The sequence below is a fragment of the Pyrgilauda ruficollis genome, unplaced genomic scaffold (assembly GCF_017590135.1).
Source record: "Pyrgilauda ruficollis isolate IOZ18807 unplaced genomic scaffold, ASM1759013v1 scaffold113, whole genome shotgun sequence".
Taxonomy (NCBI): domain Eukaryota; kingdom Metazoa; phylum Chordata; class Aves; order Passeriformes; family Passeridae; genus Pyrgilauda; species Pyrgilauda ruficollis.
This window is the reverse complement of record NW_024509544.1, coordinates 861,142-874,819: the sequence shown is the minus strand read 5'-3', so window position 1 is coordinate 874,819 and position 13,678 is coordinate 861,142. Positions and strand designations below refer to the sequence as shown.

The window sequence follows — 13,678 nt, the reverse complement described above, 5'->3', positions numbered from 1 at the left end:
CCAGGGTGTCAGCATGGGAGGCTCGCTCTCATCAGCTCCTCTGAGCATTGCTTTGACTTGTGCCAGGTCCAGGTTTGGCCCAGGGAATGAGAAACACCTGCAGGAAATGCTCTTCTTCCCTTCTGCAGCACTAGGAGTGCACAGGCTTCTGCAGTTCACCCTTGTGGATTTTGGAGCTGCTTGTGCTGGGCAGCTGGGCAGGACTCTGCTTCGTAGGAAGCAGGAGAAGGAAGGCCTGGAGGGCACACACAGCTCCAGCCCTCTGCCTCGCCTTCCCTCCATCCCCTGGCTTCTGCAGGGCAGCAGCAGAGCTGGCCAGGTGCCTTTTGCAGGCCCAGAGGCCACTTGTGTCCCAGGTGAGCCCCAGGAGACGTGCAGTCCAGAGCTCTGCTTTGCCCCAGGCAGATGCTGGAGCTGTTGTAGGATCACAGAGGAATCCTGGCTGTGATCACTGTGGAGATTTGCAAGTGCTGCATGTGCAGGACACAGGCACTGCTGTTTGCACTTTGCAAAACGTGTGTTTACACCAACCTGTCAGTTAATAACAGCTTTTTGAGATAAAGCAAAAGCATCCCAAGGAGAGAAGAGAAGAGCCCCTTCAGTGAACAGGTTGGTTCTACTCCCTGGAAAAGAAACAAAGCCCCAGGCCACAACCAGTGCACTCAGAGGCTCTTGGTGACAGACTCCAGATCACATTTCTTTTGCAGGAGAAAACCTACTGAGAGGTTAAAAAAAGTATTGCCAGAACGAAACTACTCATCACAGACTCTCAGACTGCTGAGGGTTTCTTTACACTGCTGAGAGCACTCTTCTCTCTTGGAGTCCTACACTGGAAAAAGGAATTTTTCGGTGCACTGCAGGTTCTGATCACCTGAGTATTTCCAAACTGCACAGATCTTGCACAAGCAGCCCCAATGGCACCCTCTGAGCTCTGTCCCAGGGCTACTGCTCTGGCTCTTCTCACTAGCAAGTCCTGCCAGTCTTACCTCTACCTGCAAGAAAAGGGTCATTGGTGTTCATCTCCAACCAAATTCCTTTTTTCTGGCCACAGAGAGCAGCCAGTGAAGCAGCCTTCCCACCCCCATGCCCCGGGGCTGTGGCTGGAAAGGGCCCTGCTGTCCAAGTGAAAGCTGGATGCAAGCTGAGGGAAAACAGATGGTTTCAAGATCAAGCCCATCACAAGAATGAGGAGCCAAACTGCTGATGGATGGGGCCGTGTTTAGCTCAGGCCTGGAGCCAAATGCACTGCTGTCCTTCCCAAACTGCAGGTCTGCTGATGACCAAGAACACAGACCCTTGGGAGGGTCCAGAAGAGCCTGGCTCTGGACAGAGCTGACCTAGCTGGAGCTCCTGTGCATCCCAGCATTTCAGCTCTGCTGCAGTGCTGCTGCACAGCACAGACTTGGGACACTGCAGTCCTGGGGCTTGCCCTCAAGAGGTTTTTTTAGGTTTTAGCTGCCCAGCTCTGGCACGTGGCTCTCTGTAGGCTGCTACCCTCAGTGGGCCCCTTCCCCAAAAACTCTGAGTTGTGGATGGTGAGCTCTTGTAGCAGCCCCATGTCACAAAGTGCCCTGTGTGCACTGGGAAAACACGACCTTTGCTAGATCCTGGCTTGGTGGTGGGGCTGGAATTTGGGATGGCAGCAGAAGTGCCACTCGTGCTTGGGCACGGCCATCTGATGTGGTGACAGACACTTGGAATAGGCAGCAAGGCTATCTGTGCTGTCTCAACAGAGTGCTTTACCCCCAGCCTCAGAAAACCCCTAGGAGGAAATTTGATTTAAAATGGTTCTTCCTGACTCCCAGAAGGCCCAGGAGTGAAGAAGGGCTGAGCAAGGGTCACTCATCACCAGCTCATTAAAGGCAGAAACCCAAAACCCCAGGGAATGAGGCAGCCCTGACACGGGTCATTGGCACGCTGCTCCACGCTGTGATTTGGCAGTTGGGAATGCACACTTCCAAACGGGGATGGCTTTGTTATTTTTAGCATTACATACAAAGTAGTCCCTGTTTTCGTGCCACAGGACCAAATCCAAGGTGGTGTTTCCTCTTGGAGATGTAGATGCTTTGTTTCTGTGAGATCCTGGGGCAGAGCTGTGCTGTATTTTCATTTGCATTTCTCATGTATAACTCAATACAGAGTTTTGTGCTTGAGAGTGTGCAGGGCCTGGGGGAGGAACATCCCTCACCACTGTGAGGCCTCAGTGGGATCCCAGCAGGACTGAGAGCTCAGGGAACATCTGGGGAGGCTGAGGGATGGCTGATGCACTGGCACCTGTCCTGCTGCCCACTCAGGGCAGGAGGGACGCTCCCGGGAAGAGCAGAGCATACACTGGCAGTTTTCCATCAGCGTTCTCTCCTGGGTGTGTGCACCCTGCACCTGAGGGCTGCCTGGGGAGGCTGCCAGCTGAGAAGCTGCCTCTGAAGAAGGATTTCCCCTTTTCACCAGGAGCAGCATCCCCTTGTGCTGCCACAGGGTGCAACTGCGGTTTTGGAGAAGGGAGAGGGAAGGAGCCACCAGCATCCCTTCTCCCCATCACCATTTGCACATCAATGTGCTCTCCCTTACGGGGTGAATTCAGAAAAAAACACATTTGCACTTGAATACCCAGCTAACATCTGGGCCAGCAGTTGATGTCTCCATCCATCTCCGAGGCTCACTGCTACAAGCACTTAACTTTACCCTTGCCCAGATGTGCCTGTTCTCTGTGCTGTACAGAAAGGCAGAAATTGCACGGGGTGGAATGTGTTGGAATTGGCACTTTGGAAAATGCACGCTCTGCTGGAATGTGCTAACATCCAGCTCACACAGAAGGGCAATTAACTCTATTTATGTTCATGAGCCTGAATCTAAAACTGGCTTCAGAAAGCAGCTCTCTCACATTAAAGGGCTTTATAATCATTATGCTAAAGTATTTCTTTTGAAAACATTTTCCGTTTCTTAAACAGTTAGGATATTTATAAAATATGGCATCAATTACTACATATTTCTTTATTCTCACTGATTAAACAACCTATAATTATATTTAAGCCTCTTATTTGTGTATCATGGCAGCATTAAGAAAAGCTCTGTGATTTGTCTGCATGGTTTTTTTTTTCCAAATAGCAGAGGGCTGTGCTCTCTCTCCTCCTTTGGAGCATTGCTGTGGTGGAGTTGCCCAAACAGCAGCAGCCAGGTGCCTGCTGCCCCAGCCAGCTCCTGGCAAACGGGCTGGCAGTGTGTTGTGACAGGTAATATTCAGCTCTGTGTTTCTTGGACTCTGAGTGCAGTGTTTACAGCAGCTCCTCACAGTCGTTTACTCGCAGAAAAAACATTTTCCTGGATCCCTTTTGCGTGCTGTGAAACAGTGTTGGAATAACCAAATGCTCTCTGGCAGTGCATTGTTCACAAAGGCTGCTGGGGACACAGTGAGGGATCGTGGGGACACCACGAGGGGACACGGTGAGGGGACACTGTGCAGGGACCCTGTGTGCCCCCCCAGGGCTGAGCTTGGCTGGCACCAGTGCAGGGGTGTGGGGAGCAGCTGGGACAGGGCTGGCAGCAGGGCCTGGCTGTGCTGCAGTGCTGCTGCTGGATCCTTTGGACTTCCCTGCTAGAAGGGTCTGAAGGCAAAGCTCCTGCTGGGACAAGGGGCACTGGCCATGCCCTTTGGATCCAGCTGATCCAGGGCTCCTTCTCCTGCATGGATTGTGTGCTTCCGCAGGATCAGCCTGGATTCTCCTCCTGCAAGGATCCTGTGTTCTCAGCAGATCAGTTTGGGCTCCTTCTTCTGCATGGATCCTGTGTTCCCAGAGGATCATCCTTGCTCCTTCTCCTGCATGGATTGTGTGCTTCCGCAGGATCAGCCTGGATTCTCCTCCTGCAAGGATCCTGTGCTCCTTCTCCTGCATGGATCCTGTACTCCTTCTGCATGGATCCTGGGCTCCCTGAGGGTCAGCCTGGCTCCTTCTCCTGCATGGATCCTGGGCTTCCTGAGGATCAGCCTGGGCTCCTTCTCCTGCATGGGTCCTGGATCCCAGAGGATCAGCCTGGATTCTCCTCTTGCATGGATCCTGTGTTCCCAGAGGATCATCCTTGCTCCTTCTCCTGCATGGATCCTGTGTTCTCAGCAGATCAGCCTGTGCTCCTTCTGCATGGATCCTGGGCTCCTTCTCCTGCATGAATCCTGGGCTCCTTCTCCTGCATAGATCCTGTGCTCCTTCTCCTGCATGGATCCTGTACTCCTTCTGCATGGATCCTGGGCTCCCTGAGGATCAGCCTGGCTCCGTGCTCGGCAGTTGGCAGCACAGGCAATGGCAGTCTGGAATTCCCAGATGGCAGTCTGGAATTTGTGCTGTGCTGGCGAGGTGCAAGCCATTGTTTCTCTCTTGGCAGAGTGGCTGAGAGAGTCCCAGCACAGTGGGGCCAGGGATTCTCTTGCTCTGTTTATGGCTCTAACGTTTTGCATTGTTTCTGCTGACCTTTGTGTCCCAAACACTTCCCCTTTTTTGTGAAACTAGGGCTTTCTGCCTTAGAAAACCTTGATGTGGAGAAGTCTGTACAGTGGGAGAACTGAAACAGTTTCATTTTTCCACCTTGTTTTTCTTCAGTGGCCCTTCTGTTCACTTCGAGATGGAAGTGATACAGTTATCTAGCAGGAGCAAACAGACTGGTCCAACTGAGAACTTGAGCCACTTCCAAAATCCCTATACAATATTTCACAAGCTGCATCTGATCCTTGAAGCTCCTTGCTTTCTGTGATTACACCTTCTCTGTTTGTCTTTAGTCATCCTGTCTTCCCTGGGGCTCTTTCTGAGTGCCCTTGTGCTGGTCCTTTGGCTCCTGCTGCATCCCTGTGGTACAGGCTGATCCTTCTGGGAAGGAGAAGGGCATCCTCAGCTTATCCAGGTGGGCACACATGCTTTTCCCCAGCAAGGTCCTTCTCCCTGAAGCAGGATACCTTAGCTCCAGCCGGGAACATAGAGCTCCTGCTCTTTGATAAGCATCTCTCAATACCTGAACTGTTTCCTCCGAGTAAAAAGGATTTGAAAGCAAGATACTTGTATCACTTTTGTGCAAGTATCAGATTACGGCATGGAAACCAGATTGTCTGCAATTAGATAACTGAATTAATAGGAAGGCAGACATAATCCTGTACAATGTGAAAGAGGTTCATTGTTTGCCTGCAGATACTGAAATTTCTTCGGTTCGCTCTCAGAAAAGCACTGTTGTGTTTTCCAGAGTGGCACAGAATTTGATCTGCTCTTTCTTTCACCTTTGGGATGGGGTCCAAAGTTAATTCCCTGCAGATCACCTTACTTTATGAACAAGAGGAGCTCCTCCTGCAGTGCCTGTGCTGGGGAGAACCAGCTGGGAATGCTGTGGAGCTGCACACCGGGAACAGGAGCAATCCCGGGCTCAGAGATCCCTCTCCCAGCCTGGTGGAAGAGGCCAGGAGCAGATGCTGGGCTGTGGGTGAGCTGCCAGGGGAAGGGGCAGCATGCAGCTGGTACTGCCCAAAGCAGAATGCCCCAAGCCTGCTGGTTTGACCCTCCAAAAATACATTTTCCCCTGTTCAAGGCATGTAGAGGAGAAGGAATTGTCTAGCAGCAGGGAAGCGTATGAGCTGTCAGATGTGATTTGCCTGTGATCACACCTCAGCTTTTGAATTAGATCCCTTTAGGGTTGGGACACTGGTGCTCACCAGCCCGCTCTCAAATCCCTGGGAGCTTTGTGGAGATGGATGACACAGCCTGAAACTTGGTGTGTCATTTTTTATGCCTGTGGACAGGGTTCAGCGGTGAGCTCAGCAGCGCTGGGGTAATGCTTGGCCTTGCTGGCCTTAATGTTCTTTTCCAGCCCAAACGCTTCGTTATTTTATGATGTTTCTGTGATTCCACGCCCTGCATGAAGCCCCAGCGCTGCTGCCAGAGGCTTTCCCTGCTCCCGGCGCTGCTTCTGGCGGCAGGCTGCGGCGAGCCGGGCGGCGGAGCCTCCCCGTTCCCGGCTCCGCTTTCCACCTTCCTTGGGCTGTGGTGCCTCCTGCTGCCGGGCTGCGGGGTCTCTGTGCCCCCGCCGGGCCCCGGGATGCCGGGGATTGTCCCCAAAGCCGCGCGGTGGCGCGTTTGTCCCGGGAGCGAACGGCGGCGCGTTTGTCCCGGGAGCGGCGGCGCGTTTGTCCCGGGAGTGGCGGCGCGTTTGTCCCGGGAGCGGCGGCGCGGGGGCTCGGAGCCTCCGGGGGCTCGGAGCCTCCGGGACCCGCCCGCCCCAGCTCCCTGTCCCGGTCCAGCTTCATTGCTTTTGTTATTTGTGATGCGTTTGGATATTATCTGTATGCATACACAGATTCTTTAATATGATATTTGTTATAATTGTTATATATATAACATATAGTAATCATAGATACTATATATAATATTATATAGTATATTGTATTACTATATATATGTACACTATTGTATGCATATATTACTATATATATACTATATATATTATATATACTATCGTAAGTATATATTACTATATATATAGTAACATAATTATACTTTATAATGTATAAATATTAATAGTTACGATTATATAATATATTATTATATATAATATATATTGTGTGTATAATATTACATATAATAATATAGAATATATATTCTATTATTTATATTTATTGTAATGATATGCATTATATATTATATTAGTTTTATTATATGTATACATTATTATGCATATTATCAATATTATTATATGTTATCTCTATACATTATTATATATAACTGTATACATTATCCATATACAGATATCTGTTATATTATCTATATGCATTAACCATATATAGATATCTGTTATATTATCTGTATACAGATATCTGTTATATTATCTGTATACATTATCTGTATACATATAAAATATCTGTACAATGTATTCCATTATTTTTAATTGCCACTCTGGAATGAATCTTGGCGAGATCCATTTGCCCTAAATGCTGTATTTTTTAAAGAATAAGCCTAAAGAGCAGCAGCAGTGCTTTTCTTCTCCTCTGCCCAGGTAATAACAGATAACAGAATTTGTGCCAGTGAGAGCGCTGCTGAATTCTGCACCTGCCCTGGTTTCTGGGATTGAGCACGGCTGTCAGAGTTCCCAGTCTGGCCTAATGAGGTCGGTGCCTCTCTGTGCCATAACTAATCTGGACATACGAGCTGTTGCTTTATTCCTTTCACTAATTGCTTGTGGCTGTTAAAGCTTTTCATGCTTTAAAAAAGTGAAAGTCCATCCCCAGAAAATTCAGGAAATGATAACAGTCTCTGTGCTGGATGGAGGGGAGATGAGAAGACTTTTGATTTGTAATTTGTGGTCTAACTAATTAAGAAAGAACAAAACATAATGGAAGCTTTGTTGATTTTATTTAACAGAAAATCCAAGCGGGCTAATTTTTGCTGCGTGGATTTAAATGCAGAATGTGGGGTGCCTGAGACCTCCCCAGCCTCACTAAGGAGAGGGTAAGGAGCTCCCCTAAAAGCTATAATTAGAAAGGCAGCGATTTCCCCATGTGTTTTTATGTTTGAAGTGTTTTAAATGGCCTGGTCTCATCCACAGAGCTCCCTCCCTGTCTCCTTCTCTGCCTGCTTCCCTCCCCAGTTTCTCTAATGTGGGTCATGCCTCCACGTTTGCAGGTGGCACAGTACAGAATCTGCATTTTTCTTTTTCAAAGTTAAAGTGTCTTTGAAATATGGTTTTGCATCTAATGCAGAATGTAATAAAAAGACTTTAAAGAGCTGCTGACGCCTCATGGAAAAGTGAAAAACATTCTGTTGAGAAACAATCCTGCTAGGCTGTCTTATCTGCTGTTCCCTTTGCTCATTTTTGATAGCAAGGGGCACTATAAATATATGTAACTATACATAAAAATGAGAAACCTTGGCAACCAGAGAGAAGGTTGGCTGTTTTCTCGTGTTCCCTCACTGTGGGCAGGTGGGTGAGGGTAGACAGAGTTCATCAGTCTCGTTTCATCTTTACAGCTCCTCTGCTGACGCCGTGGCCGTTTGTTCAGCGCTGGGCTGAAAGGGAGTCACGTAGCAGTGGATTATTTTTTTCCTAGAGGTATTTGTTAACCCTCTAAAAATAGCAGCAGTGGTTTCTGGGGCGCTCTGGCAGGGCTGGCGGTGGAACAGGGAGGAAGCGACGCTCCGGAGCCAGAGGACAGGAGCTGCCATATGGCACTGGGGCCGGGCTGTGCTTCCCTGGAGAGGGGCAGCGAGGCAGGCAGGGGTGGCTCCCTGCTCCTGCTGGCTCCAGGGGCAGGGCAGTGCTGGTGTCACACTGTCCTGGTGTCACCCTGAGGGTGCTGGGGGCAATCCCTGCGGGAATTCCCAGGCTGTTGTATTGGTGGGGTGCCCAGACAAAGGAGCAATGATGAATCTGACTCCATGTTCTCAGAAGACTAATTTATCATTTTGTGATACTATATTATATTAAAGAATACTAAACTATACTAAAGGATACAGACAGAAGGCTAAAAAGATAATAATGACAACTCATGACTCTTTCCAGAGTCTGACACAGCTTGGCCATAATTGGCCAAAGAGTCAAAACAATTCACATGAAACCAATGAAACAATCACCTGTGGGTAAACAATCTCCAACCACATTCCAAAGGAGCAAAACACAGGAGGAGCAAATCAGGTAATTATTGTTTTCCTTTTTCTCTGAGGCATCTCAGCTTCCCGGGAGAAGAATCCTGAGCAAAGGGAGTTTTTTAGAAAATAGGAATGTGACACGCACCTCAGGGACTGCTTCCTGTGACTATGTCAGAAACCCACGACAGCTCCTTTCACCTGCTCTGCAGAACACAGGGGTTGCCTTGTGGAACTAATAGAATTGTTATTGTCATAGATGGGACCCCACACAGGCAGATTGCTGCTGCAAGGAGCAACTTTGATTATTTCCAAATGCCTGGGCAAAAGAACCTGCTTGATCCCCTCCTTCCTGACGGCTCTTGCAAAGAACATCTCTGTCAGAAGCCCAGTAGAGTCTGCTGAGAGGGGCTCAGCCTCTGTACAGTGGATGGAAAATCCAGATCTTGGAGCCTGGCTTGCAGAAAGGAGCTGCTCATTGCAGATGGAACCCACAGTGCTGCATTGCTGAGCTAAGAGCTCCTTGGCTGTTAAGTTTTCCAGTAATTTTCCCAGGTAAATGATGCACCTGCCATAGCCTCAGGAGAAAATGTTTATTGCCGTAGTGTTCAGAGAAATAAAGTTATTTTGGCACTGAAATACTGTACTCCCCTCCAAAACTGCACCTTGTTCATGCTGTCATAAATGGTAAAGCTGAAACCACAGAAGGTGGGCTGAAATTTCTGTAAGGTGTTGCAAGAGGTGCTTTCCTGTCATTAGCATTTTCTGAAGTGAGAGCCCTTCTACAGGAATTCTTGAGTGCATTATTAGCAAGTCGTGTGGAAAAGAGCTGCTTGGACAAAGGACAGCTGGTTTCCAGCTGGGGTCTGCCAGGGCTGCCACAAGAGGCTGAATGATGTGGGACAGCGTGGTGGTGCAGGCATCCTGGCAGGGCAGGCCATGTGAAAAATGCCCCTTTTCAGCAGGACAAAGCAAGCAGTTGCCTGGTAAAGAAGGCAATCCAATTTCAAATCAAGGGTCAGTCAGGAAGGCAATATGAAGCAGCTCAGTACACTCCAGAGTGGGGCTGTGAGAGGCTACAAATCACAGGTAATGTTTACATGGAAATTGCAGCTCTGTGAGATGCCACCCAAGGCTGATGGGATTCCTTTTAGGAACTTGGAACATCTCTTATTTAATATGTAATACTGAGAAACTGAGAAAGACCCTTTTTTTTTTTTTTTTTTTGCTTTCCTGCACTTGTGACTTGGTGTTCTCTGAAATGATGAGGTGACATACAGGTATGTTCTGCACAGAGCAATCCAGCCGTGCTGGGTGAGTGGGCTCAGACATCTGCACAGTATCATTCCCCTGTCACCAACTAATGGTGGTATAATTAGAAAAGTCATTAATCCTTGCTCAGCAGTGCTAGAACCTATTTATAGCAGGGCAGAAAGCCCTGCACGTGAGGCTAGGGTGGGTATGGAAATTGCTTCTGATGCCATGTGTGTTGTGGGGCCCAAACGAAGAGGGTAATGATTTGCTTCCAGGAGGGAACTTCCCTTTCTGACCCTGTGGAGACAGTGCAAACTGTCTCACCTGCCTGAGATATCACCCTCTGGACCAGCTATGGGCAATCCCTTTTGACATCCCCTGCAGGCTTGGATGTCCCAAGGCCCAGCCCTTTCCTGTGCAGCAGAGGGCAGGTAGAGCAAACCGGGAGCACACCTCCGTGTCTGCACTGCTGCCCAGGGCCGGCACACTGCACCTGGGCTCAGCCACCAGGGAGGTTTTGAGATGCTTTGGCTGGTAGGAGCCCTTTACTCAGCTCTCCTTCCCCCTGGGGGCTCCAGCTGTACCTGTTCACTGGGTGTGATGCTGCTCTCTGCCTCCAGACTGATGCTGGCGGCACCGGCACAGCTTGGTCCCCGGGTCTCTGAGCCACAGGAGAAACTGGGGCATTGGCGATGCTCAGTGAGTCACAGGCGAGGGAAGCTGCTATTTACAGGCTTCCAGGACACAGCTCAGCTTGGCTGAGTCCTTGTTTTTCCCTGTGTTTTCCATGTTTTTCCTGGGCAGGAGTCAATATTTCTGCATGAGGGGTTCAGTCATCTCCCCGTGCCTGGGCTTCGCCTTGGTGCCCGCCCTTGGTGTGTCACCATGATACCTTATGAAAATCCCTTTGCCAGGATTTTTTCTCCTGAGAAGCCTTAGAGGAAAAGAAAAACAATAATTATCTGCTGCTGTGGAATGCAACAGGTGCATCTTTGATTGGTCCATGTGAGTTGTTTCTACTTAATGAGCAGTCATGGTCCAGTTGTGTTGGACCCTCTGCGAGTCACAGGTTTTTATTATTCATTCCATTCCTTTCTAGCTTTCTGATGGATCCTTTCTCTCTATTCTTTTTAATATAGTTTTAGTATAGCACTTTAATATAATATACAATCATAATACAATAAATCAGCCTGCTGAAACATGGAGTCAAGGTTCTCATCTCTCCCCTCGTCCTGGGGACCCTTGAACACTACGACACTTGGTGAGGGGTGGGAGGACCTTGGGACTTTCTGAAGCAGCCAGAGGCTGCAGTGGAGAACTGCTGGGTGCTGGGCAGTGTGCAAGGAGCCTGTGGAGCTGGTGCAGGCAACCAGTGCCTGGAAGTGGAGAGCTGCAGCAGCTGCGGGAGTGGGTGCTGGTGAGGTGCTGGGGGAGCTGTGGAGCTGTGCTGGGGTCAGCTGAGGTGGCATCGTTCAGAGAAACGCTCTCGTTGTCAAGTTAAACACTTCACTGGGTTCTGCCTAGTGAGGCACAAATAGCCTGTCTGTGTGCTGGCAGTCAGGCAGCAGCATAACCACAAGGGAAATATGTTTCTGTCTGGGCTCGCTGCATCTTCCAGGCTTTGCTGGAACGATTTCTCAAAGAAAGCATAAAATTATTTTAGCCTCTGAGATTAGTGGACCAAGCCTTTCTCTCTTTGGAAAAGAGACTGAAATCCCTCTGAGGGAGGCCTGGTGGGCTGCACTGTGGTGGGACACGGGGAGGGGGAGAGGACCTGTTGGAAAAGGGGCACCCGCTGTTTCAGCATTGCGGGAAGTCCCAGCGCTGCCTTTGGCTGCCAGAAGGAGCACTCGGGCTCTGTGGTGTGCCTGGATCATAAAAGGTGACCTCGGAAACTGCATTTCCAAACATCTTCCCCTCTCTGGGAACGATGGCATTGTTCCCAGTGTTTCAGGCTGGGACTGCCTGGGGCTCTTTGTTCAAACTCCCTGGGTGCTGCAATTCCAGCACAGAGCTAATGATGCTTCGCCAGAGCCTGGGATCCTGGGAGGCGGCTGGATCAGCCTTTTGTTATCCCGAGGATTAAAAACTGCAGCTGGGGATGAGCTGCAGAAATCAAAGTCACTTATCTAGAGACATCCCGCGGGCATATTTAGCAGTGTGATGGAGCCAGGGTCAGCCACTCCTTTAGGTTGTTTCAAGCAGCACGAGAAGGCAGCAGGACCCACAAACCTCGGTGAAGAGGCACAGCTTTCAAACATGCTCAGAAAACTTTGTTTTGCAAAGAACCTGCTGCTGATTTCACCGCTGAATGTCAGGAAAGGAGAAGTCCAAAGTGCCGCAGGAGAGAATCTGAGACGTGGATGTCACAAAGGCTCAGGGAGTGCCCAGGTGCAGTGAGCACTGCTGACAGCAGCTCTGGGCACAGGGATGGGCTCCTGGCTGTGTCACACCTGGGCAGCCCCACCTGTGCTCACGGCTGAGGGCTTTGGGAACTCTGATGTGAAGTTTTCTCAAGCCTCTGCCTCCTTCTTCTGGATAAAGCCAGGAGCTGCTGTGCCCAGCGCCCGTGCTGCTTTGTGCCCTGCATCCATCTGCCATCTCTGCTCTTAATGGAAACAGGAGCTGGATTTGGGAAAGGAGTGGCACAGAACTGGAGGGAGCTTTCATCTGCCCACAGCCACTTGCAGCAGTGGCTGCTCTGTTTGTCCCACGTTGCAGTGGAAATAAGGTGCCAGTTCAGGCAGGGTGTGCTGCAGGGATGTCTCTCTGATAAACACTGGGCAAGTGACTGTGCCCTTGCCTATGGTTTCCCCTCCTCTTCATTCCCCCATGCCTGAGAGTGCAGGAAATGGAACATGGAGAGCACTGTAGAGGCCAAGGGAGGAAGGGAAATAGAAAATGCCGTCAGGAACAGCAGATGTTGCTGCATCGCATGGTGGTGAAGCATCATTTCTCCTCTCCTCAGAATTCACTCTGAACCCACAGGCTGATGTCAGATTGTTCCAGGGGAAGGCCTGGAACGGTGTCCCCTGGAGTATGTGGCACAGCACATGCCAGTTGTTTTACTGACATGTAAACGAGATAGAAGGTGGATTTTTAAAGTGCAAGATGCAGCTCCTTGCAGCAATCCCCCTCTGTCAAACAAGGTGACCTGCTCCCCTCCTGGTGCTGATGTGCTTGGGCAGGTTTTGCAGTGTCCTTTGGTGGGCTCTGATGTGCAGGCACTGAGCTGTGAGTGCACACAGGAGCTGGGCACACAGCAGCTCCACAGCCTTTCCAGGAAGGAATCAGCTCCACTTTGTGATCTGCTTTGTTCCATGTCTGTGGTAACCTCTCCTTCTTTGGAGAATAAGATTTTAAAGAGCTTATGAAAATGATCAAACCCTTCAGCTTCACTACTGTGATTAATCAATCACAGCTGCTGCTTTACAGCTCCTTGTTTTGATGTGTTTTGGGTTGTTCCAAAGTTAGCCCAGCTCAGGGCCAGGAAATATATTCCTGAGCCCTGCAGGGTTCTGGAATAGAGCAAAAGGCAAGTTTTCAACATGATTTCCAACATTTCTTGTGCCTAGCCTGCCATTTATTGCTAGTGAGCATGGGATGCTCCTGGGAATTACACAATCCACCCCAAAAAAATGTGAGAAAAGGATTTAAGAACCAGCTCTTCCCTGAATGGGAGCTGCATCATTGCAAATATTGTCTGATCTACCCTTAGCACTGAAGTATCTGAGACTTCAGGTGGCATCTCTAAAGAGTTTGTGTCAATTTTGGAGGCTTAGTTGCATGGCTTAAATGCTCCTTAACACTTTTTTTTT

General features: G+C 49.4%; 1 protein-coding gene across 1 annotated transcript in view; it reads left to right on the top strand.

Annotated features, from left to right (window-relative positions):
• Positions 1-6,163: 6,163 nt before the first annotated feature.
• Positions 6,164-13,678, top strand: part of ZMAT4 (zinc finger matrin-type 4) — a 56,583-nt gene continuing 49,068 nt past the window's right edge. The window contains exons 1-3 of the mRNA XM_041478432.1: positions 6,164-6,310; positions 7,021-7,131; positions 7,386-7,472. The gene's annotated coding sequence lies outside the window, so the exon portion shown is untranslated. The remainder of the gene's footprint in view (positions 6,311-7,020; positions 7,132-7,385; positions 7,473-13,678) is intronic.